The 15,708-nt window shown below is 37.7% G+C and overlaps 1 pseudogene; it reads right to left on the reverse strand.

Moving 5' to 3' along the window:
• Positions 1 to 12,526: 12,526 nt before the first annotated feature.
• On the reverse strand, positions 12,527 to 14,177 carry LOC114619477 (annotated as a pseudogene).
• Between the last annotated feature and the right edge of the window lie 1,531 nt (positions 14,178 to 15,708).

Here is a 15,708-nt window from a genome sequence, read left to right on the forward strand (position 1 = left end):
GAGGGAGAGAAGGAGAGAGGAGAGAAGATGGCGGCTGATGTCTGAGAGTCTCTAGAAGTCTAAGGTAGTTATAATTATCATGGTTAGGTAAATTGGATTAACAACTCTAATTGTGTAGGCATCCTGTTACTTGAGCATTTCCAAATATATAAATCCATTGGTTAATTATTAAGCTTTGAGAGTCTAATTTCTATGGGGTATCATGAGGATCGCGAGTGTTGTCTGGGGTTCGGCTGAGCTTTGTGGAGACAGCATGGTGGGTTGGCAGAGCCATCCTCTACGCTGGTGTCTCGTGGGTGCCAGGGCCAGTGTCTCTAAATAGCTGGAGCCAGAGCCGGTCTAGAGCCAGAGCCGCAGCAAAATGGTGGCTGTCTGGGAACAAGCTGGACAAAACACCGTTTTTTAAATATTACCCACAAATACAGATATGAATATAAAATTTATTTTATTATTTTTAATTATATGCATGCATGTTTGTCAGTGGGTTCATGTGTGCATGTCTGTAAGTATGTGGTTTGTTTCCGTGGGAGTCTCAAGTGTCTGGTAGGCCTGAAGTTAGGATTTCAGGCATCTGTGAGCTGTCTAACTTGAGTGTTTGTTAACAAACACGGGTTCGCTTCAAGAGCAGTATACATATTTAGTCACTAAGTAATCTCCAGAGCACAAAGCTCATTATATTTATAGACTACATGAAATAGGTGAATGAATATTTGATTCTAATCATTATTTTGACATCATCATTAATTTCAAATTATTTTTATCATAGTTTTCTATGATTACATTAAGGTAATTGTGACAGGAAACTACCTTTTTATCAGCAGTGTTGGGCTCAGGGAAATTCAGCCTTTCCATTTAGTTCATTTGCCTGACTGTAGTGAAGATATGAGCCTAAGTAAAGGCTTTACACCTGTACAAAAAAAAAAAAAAAGGCTAAAGATGAAGCCTAAATATCATGAGAAAGCAGCCAGGGCTATGTAGGGCAATCCTAACTTCTGGGCACTCTGTGTGCTCTAGAATAGATTAAATGCTTGAAAAGAAAGAATATGTTTTGGCAGCGTTGCTAGATCTATATCCCTAGGGCAAAATTGAAGACATAGTTGCATTCAATACTGACATAGATCTTCAGAAAGATATTTTCCTAAGCAAGCATTGCAGGCACTCCACGGTGCGTGTCAAGAATATCTCATGAAAAAGAGTGCAGCATTGGAATGCACATGAGGAGTACAGAGGAGAGTGTTGAAACAGGAACTGCTTCAGTGCCACCCATAGCAGCGGGAGATGACAACAATGGTAGTCTCAGCAGCAAAAAGGGCGATTTCTCCATTTATAAATGCAGTTGAACATATGGCTAGCTTAATTAGGACTTTTCTCATTAACTCAGAATAGGCCATCTCTACTCAAGTACCCTGAATAGAAAATCTGCATGAATAACAGTGTATACATTTGCAAAAAGACCATTTAATAAGTTGGAATTCAAGAAGTCAGCTATGAGCATCTGTGCAGCATTTGCTTATTTTTACCATTTTTAGTCACACTCTGTTGTATACCAGAACTCCTATTGATAAGAATGGTTCCTTTAATGCCACCTTCCTATATTCTGCCTGTAGTTAGAAGCTGAAGCACTATTCAAACCCAAGAATATACTAGCAGAGCTGTATTCAAAGAAACCATACATTTCTTGACATTAATTGTGTTGTCACTGCATATGGAACACACAAAAGTGAGTATAGAGTTGTCTAGTAAGAATTCTAAGATTCTCAAGGTCATTATTCTACTGTTAGAACTAAGAAAAATTAAGAGTACACTAATACACTATTAGCATATGAACTTCCACAGGAAATGTTTGTGTGTGTGTGTGTGTGTGTGTGTGTGTATAAAATCATGTATGCACATAATTTTCAATCTAGTGTTTCTTTGTATATAAAATTTAGGATTTAGAGTGAGGTTAGGTAAAGGTCCAATTAAACATCAACTTTCTTAGTCACATTAATTTGGATGAATTGGAATAAGCAAAAAGTAGATGAAACCTTTGTTAGAATTTCAAAACTGCACACTGAGATGTGAAGACTCCCGACTGTATAATTACCTTTTCTAGTTTCAAATGTAAAATTCTCTAGTTTCACCTCAGATATGGTGGCTTGCTCCCTATGACTTATTCAATCTATTTTCCTATACTTCTCAGAACCATCTGATCAGAATGATCACAGTGCGCTGGACCCTCTAATATCAATTAGTTATCCAGGAAATGCAGAGCAGACTAACTTCTTATGGAGGCCTTTCTTAATTAATACTCTTTTCCTCTATGTGAACTCTGGTTGGTGGTTTAGTCCCTGGGAGCTCTCAGCGATCAGGTTGGTTGATATTGTTATTACCATGGGGTTGCAAACTCCTCCAGCTTCATATGTAGCAGAGGATAGCCTCATTGGGCATCAATATGAGGAGAGTCCTTTGGTCCTGTGAAGGCTGAATACTCCAGTGTAAGGGAATGCCAGGAGGCTGGTGTGGGTGGGTAGGTGGGTGAACACCCTTATAGAAGCAAGGGGAGGGGGATGGTATAGAGGAGTCCCAGGGAAGAGTCAGGGGAGGTTCAAATGGGTGATTTTCTAGTAGCCACAAAAGCAATTCACACTTAGGTCCAAAAGAAATGTCAGCATTTATGAATCTAAAGAAAAAGTTTGCATGAGAAATTTCAGCAAGAAATAAAACTTTTGAAGTCTTAAAGAAAATAATTTTCTAGAGTTATTCCCTTCATTGACCTTAGATTCAACATGCTATAAAATTATATTTAGTTTTTTTTTTATTAAAAGTGTCTTTACACGATTTGTGTGGGTTTGTTCATATACATGCACTAACTGAGGAGTCCAGTAAAGAGCATCAGATCCCTGGAACTGGAATTGCAAAAGGTCATGAACTGCCCAGTGTATGCAATTGGAACCTACTAACATCCTCTTTAAAAGAAGTATACCTTCCAAATGGCTGACACATCTTTTAAAACCCTCGTGATAAATTTGTACAGATAGTTTTTTTTCTTAAAGATATTTTTATTTTCCTGATTCACTATCTTCTTTAATGTATTATCAACGTGATTATCCACGAGATTGCAGCAAAATTTCTGCCCAACTTTATCACTGTTTCTATTAATAAATAAAATAGAAATAGTCAACAAGTAATCTTCCTCTCAAAATTGTTTTTATTTCTCAACTACATATACACATCCATATTTATTTTATTTGCATGTTAGTATACTATTGTCTTGTGCTTGTGAATATAGTATATATGTTTTTCTTTCTGATTTGTTATTATATTTGTTGAATGACAGTAAATTCAAATTCATACATTATTTAAGTAACAGTTTTGCTAGCATATTGTATCCAAATTTTAATTGATGCTTGGTCATTAAGACTAACAGTCATCTTCAACTTGTCAAGACATACACACATACACAAAAACATACACACACACACACACACACACACACACATATATATATATGTATATATATATTAATATTTGTCTTCTAGGAGATTGGTTAATTTTGTTTTAGTTATTTTTAAATCTCAATTACTGAAACAAGATAGACAATAAATATTTTACCATAAATACTGAACAGAATAAAAGTTAATAAATTATGTCTAATTATGTATCTCAATATTTCTTCCTTTCAAATAATTTTCCTTGACAAAAGAACTATGTTAGTAATTCTAAAGTTAACCTTACAGTTTATAAACTCTACCATTGTATTATTTTCTTACCTCTGTTAGTAATGTCCAACTCATTCTACATTTCTTGGACATGACATAGGCTTTTAAGTTTTAGTTCTTATATATTATCCTTGATTAAACAAATTCAATCACTATTGATTCCTTTATTGTATATTTAGTTAAATGTTGTTGGAAAAAAATTATAAATAATAAATAAATACTAAGTTACTCTAATGGAAACTAAATACCATAAGAAGGATCCCATGTAAAGTTTGGCATCCAGTATTTTTGTATGGGCCTTTCCCAATTTTAATTAACAACTTCAAAATTGGATCATGTAACCATGCCCTTCTGTTTTCTAGATCTCTTTCCCTAGTGTTTAGTTATTTTAATTATTGTTGAGCACTGACCTGAAGCACAGAAGCAATTTTCCTGTAGGAGTACTAATTACCAACTAAGTGCTTGGTATTTAGGGCATACAAAGTAAAGAGAGAAGTTAAGTTGCTAATAAACGCCCTTGTATTTGCATACACTTCTGCTTTAAGAGCACTGATAGAACAGTTCCTTGGTAAATTTATTAAGCCGCCATTTATTTGAAATATTTAATCATAAAAGAAGGCATTAAAGTATATTGCTACCATAAGCTATATTATAAATATAAAATGTAAGTATAAAATATAAAATAAGTAGATCATTGTAATCCTATTCTATTATTGGATGCCAAAAATACTAACACTCATGTCAAATATTCAGATTTACGAATATTAGATTTGTAAAAAAAAATTTAATAATCATGCTATAACAACCTTTCACAATGTTTACTTTAGTCTAATACAATGGGATGTTGCCATATTTCATTATAGTTTATTTAATAAATATTAAATGATAATCCAAAATAGATTAAATATTTTTCTAAATTCAGCCTGCAAATCTATGAAAATTGGAATGTCTAAAATAAATTCATCATTAGCTATTATTTAAATACAAATAAATATTTTCTAAATAGTGGTCTCATTTTGATAGTCATCTACCACTTGCCCAAGAAGTTTTAAAATATCCAAGTGGCTATTTACATGTTTGGTTTATTTGTCTTATTATTAACTAAATTTGACACTTTGTGCCATGCCACCTGCCTGCTTAATTCTATGGAAGAGTGTAACATGCCAAGCTCTCCAGACGACTGCCTGTTTTCAAGAGTGGTGCTGCTCAATATATTTACTCTCTCTATGGTTTTAATTTGAAGCTTGACTTCAAATAGTAAACTGATATTCATAAAGATATCCACTACTGATGGCTATCCTATGACTTCCAAATGTGCTCTGTGACACATAGAATTTAGAACACACATTTAATCACAAACACATATGCAGATCCAGAGAGAGAGATTCTACATGCACACACACTCACACACAAACACACACATTCACATACAATCACACCCACACTCACTCACAAATACAGTCACACAGATACACACACACACAAACACATACACACACACGCACACACACACACCCCAAAACACAAATACACAAAACAAATGATTAAAATGGAATGCAACTTCTTTAAGGGAAAGTTTAGCCATGCAGAGACCTCAGGGTTATACTGGTACAGAGAAACACTGTAAGGATGCCAGCTGTCTGCAATTTACAGAGTTAATCCTTGGGAGGATACAAGCCTGCAGAAACTTGGTGGCATATGTATAGCTTCTGGCTTGTAGCATTTGTTTGTAATAGCTATAACAGGACAATGTTGAGCCATACATATAAAATTGACCTACAGAAGATTTTTAATTTTTAATCAAAATTGTAGAATAGAAATAAAATGAAAAAATTAGTAAGGCAAATATATATTTCTGACAAAAGGAATGAGATAAAATCTGACCATGAAATTGCAATATTTTTAGCTCAGGATGAAAAGTTTTATTCTACAAAAATCTAAAATAACTTATGTAGAGGGGACCCCTGAAGACATTCTTGGTGTACCGCATTGGGCTATTTTAATTTGAAATTTACGTTTAATGTTTCTGCTTGTATTTTCACATTGGAAAATAAGGAATTTTTGTAGTGAAAAACATCAGAGGGACTCTCTTCACAGCCTCTGTTTTATGAAAAAGAATTCAGAGTTCTTAGACAGATTCCCCAGGCCTTCAACTTGCCAATTTTTGCCCTACCTGTTATATGCATCATATAGCACAGTCTCAAGAATATGTTAACACATTAAGGAAAATCTTTGATTATAATAACTTTATTAGGATTTAGGAAAAACTCCATGAGACACATGTAAAATCTTTTACTCATATAACCAAGATACTTAGATAAACCTAATGATTTTCTTCATGTTCTTGATGCATAGCTATATTTGACCTTAACAAGTAACAATTTATGAAGTATTACTTTGAACAATCACTTCAAGAAACACATTGTAAGAGAGAATGGGTAGCAGTGTTTTTTGTATAAAGATGACAAATCACTATGCCTCACTCCACTATTAACAAAAAGAAATAGTGGACAAACTGCTTGCTGTTGCTATAGTAACCTTGCATCAATGGGTCAAATTGTCACAAGCTATGGGCTGATTTTGTTCAGACAAGCCATTAGCTAATAAGGTGTGTTTTATTTCAATTTGGATAGCAATGGCATTTTATTCCAGAAAGAATAGATTTTAAGAAAAGAAGGAGCTGAGGGAGTTTGTGGCCCCATAAGAGGAACAACAATATGAACCAACAAGAGCCTGAGAGCTCCCAGAGACTAAATCATCAACCATGGCTCCAGCTGCATATGTAGCAGAGGATGGCCTTGGCAGACATCAATGGGATGAGAGGCCCTTGTCCTCTCAAGGCTCTATGTGCCAGAGTAGGAGAATTCCAGGGTGGGAAGGCTGGACTTGGTGGTTGGGAGAACATATTCATATGTTCAATACATATTCATACATATTCAATGTTTTACTTTGAGTGTGCTTTAAACTATTGTCATGCTGAATGTTTCTCTTTCCCATGTACATATGTGCAGGAAAATCCATTAGCAGGAGACAGGGAAGTGGAACAGGTCTCCATTAGGTTATTTTGCCAAACTAGGTCCAGAAATCACAAAGGGAAAAGCCATATATTCCTTCAAATTCCTGGCAGAGGGATACTACAAATGAGTATGCACAATTCATGATCCGTATGTCAGAAACCTTTAACTTAGATTACATTTTGATTTGTCAGAATACACATAGCTGAGGTTTAGTAATTAGAAATTACATACACAATACTTCTTCCTTACCTTATAAAATTGCACAGTGCCCAATCTGACCACTCTCTTTACTAGACATGAATAACATGCTGGAGACACTAGGTGCAAAAGATACACCCTAACCAAATGAATACTTTCCCAAAGTAACAGCCACAGGTCCTGCAGTCTACTGCCTTACTGCCTTAATCCTGCATACAGTGTTCTAGCCACAGCCCCACTAGTTGCTCCCTTGCACAATGATCAATAAAGTTATCTTCCTAGTCAGGTTTAAAGAGTAAATCATGAACGCCAGTCAATGAACTTCCTATTTTCACCATAGCCCATAAATGAAGGCTTGATAAATCCAGGGTACTAATTGAATGTGTTTGTGATCGAGAATAAAATGATTGAAGGCGAGAGTATTGAGATGAAAAGAATAGGTCATAATATAGACTGACGCAAATCACAACTTACCTGGTAATTTAATGAAACCATGAAATTTGAAGAAACAAAGAAAGAAATGCCCAAAGAAATATTGTATGTTCTTATTGTATTTTAATTTTGATATTATACAATCATTAAAGCATTTCTTCTTTCCCTTTTTTTTTCCTCCAAACTTTCCCATGTACTTCTCTGCTCTCTTTCAAATCCGGGGCCTTTTTAGCACTAATTTTATTGCATGCATGCATAAAATGTGTGTGTGTGTGTGTGTGTGTGTGTGTGTGTAGGTATACATTTCTGAATATAAACTGCTCAGTGTGTATGGTATGACTTGTGTATATTATTTCAGAACTGACCATTTGTTGCTGGTAAATTGTTGGCTTGTTTCCTAGAGAACATTTCTCTATCTTCTAGCTTTCATTAGTTGTCTATAGTGTTTTGTATAATATTGAGGGTTTGTGGGTTTTTCCCTGTCACCATTGGCTGTTCTACTGGTGTTATATCTGTTTTCATCATGTTTTGTTAATCATGTTCTTGAGGCTTTATGTGGCTAGGTTCTGAAACACAGTAACACTGAAAACCCCCTGATTGTCTTATAGTGTTTCAGTATTCCTGTCTTCATCAATGCTCCTAAAACCTTAGTTTGTGTTTTTTATAGAAGTGCTGTAAAGAGTAGTCATGAGAGTAAACCAAGAACCCATTACAAATAGAATTTGTTCCTATAATTTCTTATAATGATCAACAAAGCTTCAAGTTGTGACTCTGTCATTTTAAATATACAGAAACCATGCACTAGAAGCTACACATGACTTAGCTATATTAGTAGCAACTTAGTTCTCAGTTTTGGAATTTTACTAATCTTACTTTTTTCATAAACAGTAAGAGATAGAAAAGCTCTATGCTCTATTGTTTTTCAAGGTTTAATATTATGAATAATTTCAATGATTTCATTCTCACATTTCAAATCCCATTTTAATAGTTCATTGTTTCACTCTCACTACTAAGGATAACATACATTATCTGCATTTTAAAACAGTGCCTATGTAGATATGCTTGTGTTTGTGAAAATAGCAGTCTCCTTCCGAAGTTATATTTCCTCCCTTCCAAGTTTTGTGCTATGGGATCTTGCTCCTGTACTCAAGGCTTCTCTTGAGAAAGTAGTTGCCTCTTTCATGTATATAGTTCAAAAATGAGAAAGTGGAGCAGCTGCTTCCAGAGAAGAGAGTACCACAGACATCATTTAAATTGATGCTAATTCTTCGACAATAATCTATTGAAGTGCAAAGGATGTAATCTCAGAACGTCTGGCCTAAATGTTCTGAACTATGTTTGTTCTTTCAGGACTAGCCTTTTTTTTCAGTGCAGAGATAAAATGCGCACATTGACCTTTTGCTCTGGGGAGCCATGAATCACAGGACAAGTTACTACAGGAAATTACATGAGAAAAGATAGAACCAAAACAGAGCATGGCAGCTTTTTATTTATTTATTCATTTATTTTTATCTTTTGCTAGCAAAATTAAGTAACAACTCTCATGGAAATCCTACCAGAAAAAAACACATCTATATTTTCCTGGAATTAATAATTGTCCCAGTGTTATTAGAATTTTCTATGTGCCTTAGCTCCTTGTGGAGTATTTAATATGAAGCTGGCAGGAAACAGGATAGTCAGAACAGAAGCAAGTCACCCTGGATTTCAAGTAGAGAGTGAAAAGAGAACTGGGCTGCAGTATCTCAGTAAACACTTCCTTTCATTAACGTTTTTGTCTCCGAGATATAGAATCCATCTTTGTCTGATTTGACGAGAGTATTTCCACACTCTTAAGATATTAGAACTAGTATTGAAGCCTCCCAGACATTTTGCTGGGTTAGTCATCATGGTTCATGGGTCTTATAGCTGGGTAGAAGTGTTGCTTTCCTCTAATGTCAGCTTGCATTTCACCTTGGGGATACTATGGAATAGTCCTCAGCGAGCAGGCTTTCAGGTCAGTTACAGCTCTGTTTCCCCCAAGTTCTGTGTCCAAACTCTATTTAACCTTTAACAACAGATTCTTAGTTTTAAGTTCTATACAACAAACAAGGCAGTGTGATACCTGTAGTACGTTGAAGTCTGTTTGACTGCCTTGACAAGCTATTCAGAGGGAGATTTCCTATGCCAGACACTGGAGATTTGTTTTTATAATTTAAGGCTCATGAGGGGAACAGCATCTCAAGTAATAAAACTTAATCTAAAAATGTATGTATAAGTGTTTACATACACTCACATATAATATGCTTATGTTATATTACCTGTTTTTCAAAACCATTAATCGTATTTATCTTTTTCTTCTTCTCTCACATTCTTATTGTCCTTATTCTCCCTTCAGAGTTAAACTTGCCCACCTTGTTACATCATCGCATCTTTGTCTTACTGTCACCCTCTCCAGAATTCCTTCTACTGATCTTCATGTTTGCTAGTTATTTTATTTCTGCATGTTGTTTTTTTTTGTCTCATTTTTTTTATCTGCTTTATCTGTATCTATTCACTCCCAGAAATTCAGAGTTGAAATTAGAAATAAGATATGCTTTATTTATCTTTCTGAGTCTGTTTTCCCTCTTTCATCTTTCAGTGTGTTATTTTCTAATTTGTATTATATTTTCTTTTATTCATGGATTATACTACCTATATTTAATTTTGAAACACTTGAAAATTTTGGCAATGTTTAGGTAGTTAATATCAATCTAAATAAAACACAAGAATTCAATATTTGTCATGTTTTGAAAGTTAAATTTATGAGGCAAAGCAGTACCTGAGAGTTAATTTTTCCTTAACTGACAGAGTTTATAAACATTTGCAATGTTTCTTCATATTGAGACATTTGTAAATTTTTAAACATCTAAAACTGTGATTTAAATATCTATTGCCTCACATTGTTACCATTACTTTATATAAAGAGGGACTTTGCAAGCAGAATAGCTCCATTCTGCTCTGTGTTCTGTACATTTTTAAAATACATTTTGCCATATTTTCCTGTCACTTATCCCACTGGGCTTTATCTAATTTTCTGATAGTTTGTTATTAATACAGGTATAAATGTTGTACATAGTTTTTGCCTTTATAATTGTTTCTGAGACAGAATTATGTCATTTCCTATTTGAAACACTAATAAAAATTATCAAGCATATGTGTTGAGTTTGGTCAGCCTTCTAGTTCTGGCCAATGATTGTACCTTTTTTTCATTTCTTTTTTATTTTATCTTAATACTGGTTCAAGTTGAACTATTTAGCTCAATTTTGTAACACTCAAAAATTTTAAATTCTGATACATTTTTATCTTTTTCATATCAGTTCCCTTTAAGAATAGATAGGTACAAAGACATTCAGTGATCATATTAAGTTTTCTATAGCACTGTAAGATATTTAGAGTATTATTTTTGTCATGGGGAGTCTGTTTTGCTAAGGTGTTTACACAGAATCTTTCAAATAATCACCCTATATCAATTAACACTTGTCTATACACATGTATTCAGGCAGATATAAGAAAATTAAAACACTCAGGATGTCCTTGTTCTTAATAGCTGAGTAGTAATCCATTGTGTAAATGAACCACATTTTCTGTATCCATTCTTCTGCTGTGGGACATATGTGCTGTTTTCAGCTTCTGGCTATCACAAATAAGGCTTCTCTGAACATAGTGACAAACATGCTCTTGTGGCATAGTGGGGCATCTTTTGGGTTTATTTTCAAGAGTGGTATTGATGGATCTTCAGGTAGATCCAGTTCCAATTTTCTGAGGAAACTCCAGATTGATTTCAAGAGTAGTTGTACTAGTTTTTAATTCCACTGGCAATGGAGGAGTGTCCCTCTTTCTACACATCCTCACTAACATGTGTTGTTATGTGAGGTTTTGATCTTAACCATTCTGATTAGTGTAAGGTGGAATCACAGGGTTGTTTTGACTTGTATTTTTCTGATCACTAAGGACTTTGAACATTTCTTTAGGTGCTTTTCAGCCATTCAAGATTCCTCTGTTGTGAATTCTCTCTTTATTCTCTCTTTAGTTCTATACCCCGTTTTTTGTTTGTTTGTTTGTTTATTGTTATAAAACTGCTTTAATGGAAAGTCTTCCCCCTCCCCCAATCTGGGATGGGGTAGATGTGACCAGGGCTGGCCCCAGGACAATACTGAGCCTGTAGTCGGTACCAAAATACACATCTGTCACCATAAAAAACTGCTGCACCGCCTCAGCCCCACAGGTATAAAATCATAAATATTTACACTCTTCCACGCCTTTCACAGAACCAGGGTGCAGGGAAGCCCTCCCACAGAAACAGGCTAGGATGGAGGTGGGCGTACGGGAGGGACATTAAGGCCTAGAGGTCAGCCCCTCAACTGGGCAGTCAGAGGCGGGCAGAAAACAGAACTTTGGTCCAAAATTTGAAGGTAGAAACCCACAAGCCTCAGAGCTACTTCTCGAGCCCTGGCCTGGGCCCACCTGCAAGTTGGTCACTGGAAGGAAGGAGCACAGGGGACAGAAGCTTACAGTACACACATACAATTGTATCATTGCTATAAAAAGTTACTTAAAACTATATCTCTTGCATATAAATGGAAAAGACTCGGGTATTTGGTCAAGTGGAAATATTGCTAGGTACAGGTGTCTGTGACCACAAGGAATAGAATACAAAGATCACATGTGGCCCGGGAGCTGAGGACAGCCTGGGCCCTCTGGACTGACCAGGGACATGGGAGAATCATGTCATTTGATTATAGGGTATAGGGGAGTGGCCCCAGCTCTTGCACAGCATTGGGGAGCCTACCTATAGGCCACCTGGCTCACCTGCAGGTCTAGAGATAACTGATGGCCTTAGAGAGTGGGTGTGCGGCCGTGAGGCACGCTGGTTTGTAAGGCACAGAAAGTGGCTGTGTTGGGGCACCGCTATGGTCTCATGCCTGAGCCCCTCAAGGCATAGTGCCGGGACTGACTGGGCTTCTGTGGCCCAAGCCATTCCTGCCACGCAAAGTGGGTTAGATTTATTTTTGTTTTTAAGTTTTAATTTTTTTAAAAAACACGTAAACTGATTTCTCTTTAAAAAAATAATAAAATCTCTGGTCTGTAAGGTCGCTTCAGCTGCTTTTTAAAGTGGTGTTCTTTTCTGTAATGGTGGAAGCTGCTGCGGCCCACAGGCACCTAGATGTTGGACTTGGAAAAGGACACTCTCAGGTGGTGGTTCTCGCCCAAGTCATGGTTGTGGAGCTCAATCAGCGCCTGCACGGCTTCCTCCACAGAGCCCATCTGGAACAGGGCCATCTTGCGGTCCTTCTGGAAGAACTTGAAGCCTTTGACTACACCACCATTGCTGGAGAAGAGGCTCTTGAGATCATCCTCTGACACAGATGGCGGGATGTTGGAGTGGTGCAGGGTAGCTGAGGGTGGGAAGATGTTCTGGAAGTTCTTGCAGCCCGGTTTCTTGAAGCGGTGCAGCGGGAGCTGCCGTAGTCCTTGGTCAGACCCTGGTCCTCCTGCCCCTCACGAGGCAGCTGCACACTCTGATGCTTTGACAGTGTGATGCGCACAGACTTCCCGTGCAGCTTGTGCCCGTTCAGGTGGCTCATGGCCAGCTGGGCCTGGCTGCCGTCTGCCATCTGCACAAGTGCGTTCTCCTTCTTATTGAACAGGATTTTTACCCATAGACGCCGAAAAAAATAAAGAGGCTTTGGGGTGTGGCTCTCTCAGGATTCAGGTTGCTGACCAGGACAGAATTCCCAGCACCTGCCAGCCCTGGGAAGGCAATGCGGCCAGCTGCAGCAGCAGCAGAGGCGGAGGGTATGGCCAGGGAGGCCAGGGCTCCATGGACATTAGGGACAGAGAGGCCTGCGGCCTGAGGGATGGGAAAGGTGGGTGGGAACCCAGCTCCCACATACGGAGAGGCTGAGATTATGCTGGGCGCACCAAAGGCTGCTGCCATGGTCTGGTCCAGTGAAGGCTGGCTGTCTCCAGAGGGCAGGGTAGGTCGAGTGTAATCTCTGCTCTTGTCATTGTTGTATTTGACGTTGAGACTGGTGAGCTTGGAGAAGTCGATACACAGTGTGCAGCAGGCATTGTAGATGTTCTGGCCATCCAGGGACAGCTTGGCGTGCTGGGCGCTCACAGGGTCAGCATACTGCAGCAGGGCCTGGAACTGGTTGTTCTTGGTGAACGTGATGATCTTCAGGACTGTGCCAAACTTGGAGAAGATCTGGTGCAGCACGTCCAGGGTCACTGGTTAGAAAAGGTTTTCCACGATGATTCTGAGCACTGGGCTCTGGCCTGCCATCGCCATCCCTGCATCCACAGTGGCAGCCGAGGCTGCCAAGGCCAGGTTTCCAGACTGGACAGAGTTCACAGCCTGCAGGGATGCCTGGGCACGTGCCTGGTTGGGCGAGCTGTCGGTTTTGAGCTACTTGTGGTTGGAGAACTGGATGTAGATGGGCTGTCCACGAAGCACTGGCGCCACGGACATGTAGTAGTTGACCATGGAATTGGCAGCCTCCTTTGTGTTCATTTCAATGAAGGCCTGGTTCTTACCCTTCAGCATAAGGAGATTGGTAACCTTCCCAAAGGGCAGCCCCAGTGAGATGACCTCGCTCTCAGTGACATCACTGGGTAGCTTGTGGACATGGATGACCCTAGAAGGAACTCCTGTGCTCCTGTTGTCACCCTTGAACTTCTGGCTGTCGTTTCCATTGGCTGCTGAGGCCGAGTTGCTCATGATGAAGGGGCCGTTGCTGACACACATGGAGAAGAGCTCATTGGATCCCCGCTTTGTACCAACTGCTATGTCTGGGAGGATGCTGTCCATGGCACACAGAGGAGACCCGTGGGGAACGGAGCGGAGGCGCAGGAATGGTGGTTAGCTTCTTGAGTTCTTTATATATTTTGGATATTAGCCCTCTATCTGATGTGGCGTTAGTGAAGATCTTTTTCCCAATTTGTAGTTTGTCAATTTGTCTTATTGACTATGTCCTTTGCCTTACAGAAGCTTTCTAGTTTCATGAGTTCCCATTTATCAATCCTTGATCTTAGAGCCTGAGCCATTGGGTTTCTGTTTGGGAAATTTCCCACTGTGTCAATGATTTCAAGGCACTTTCCCACTTTGTCTTCTATATAATTCAGTGTATCTGTTTTTATGTTAAGGTCCTTGATCCACTTGTACTTGAGCTTTGTGAAAGGTGACAAATACAGGTCTATTTTGCGGGCAAATGAATGGAACTAGAAAATAATCATCCTGAATGAGGTAACTCAGACCCAAAAGGACATGCATTGATCCCAAGAGGTTGGCTTATCCTGAACATCCTAAAAGGATCATTCATACATTTGTTAGTACTGTCATTTTAGAAGGAGACACAGAAGTGGCTGTCAAAAGAAACACCTTTGATTTGAAAGGCTTTCACTCTGCAGGTTAATCTACTATCTCAAGGAACAAAGCTGACTTCTAAGAGTAATAAGATGAAAATTGGCACCCTTTATACCTTGGACTTGAAAGCTTTATAAAGCTCCATTTGACACACAATATTATCAATGCCAGTCAAAATACTTTCAATTCAAGACTAGATACTACAACATCCATTTGTTGCCATGGGAAATGGCATATGAGCATGCACACAGATAAAATAAATAATTTAGGTCATCACTTGAACCACTTTACTCAGAAAATAGAAAATGTAGAGTATATTTAATGTGTCCTCAAACTTTTCTTTGTTCTTTGTTTTATCGTTGGAGTTAATCGTGGAGTTGGATGTGTGAAATGACCAAGGACTAGGGATACTAATATTTTCATCAGCCTTTATTTATGTTGTAGTAGCCACAGAAGCATCTCTTTAAGTTAAAGATTTTAGATTTTGTTGAATTTGGTAATTTGGTTGGAATTCAAATTACTAAATATGACAATGTGATTGGTCTAAAAATGATTGTTTAAGAAAGTAAAAGACAGAGGTGGCAAAGATAATTGGGATTAAGATTTGGTTGTTGTGTATTCTGCTATGCATTAAAATCTCTCCTGCTGAAACGGAATCTTATTTCTAGAAATGTTGTACAAAATTGAATTAGAATGCTACCTCAACGATTGAAAGGTTTGAAATAAACTTTCTTAACCCTCAATAAATAATTTTCCCATAAATATATAACCATACCTTTCTTGAATTCCACATGTGTGAGTGACAGCAGGGTGAACATTATGTTAATATTTTATGAGAGTTAACGAATCTTTCTAGTTATCATCAAGCTCATTTTAAACCCTCAAATATTTTATATCATCTATTTTAAACTATTTGGCATTAAAGATACTTTTAATGTAATAGTGTGGTCAGGAAAAATCTATAACACAGTAATCG

This window comes from Grammomys surdaster, unplaced genomic scaffold (assembly GCF_004785775.1).
Source record: "Grammomys surdaster isolate TR1022 unplaced genomic scaffold, NIH_TR_1.0 150, whole genome shotgun sequence".
In the NCBI taxonomy this organism is placed as follows: domain Eukaryota; kingdom Metazoa; phylum Chordata; class Mammalia; order Rodentia; family Muridae; genus Grammomys; species Grammomys surdaster.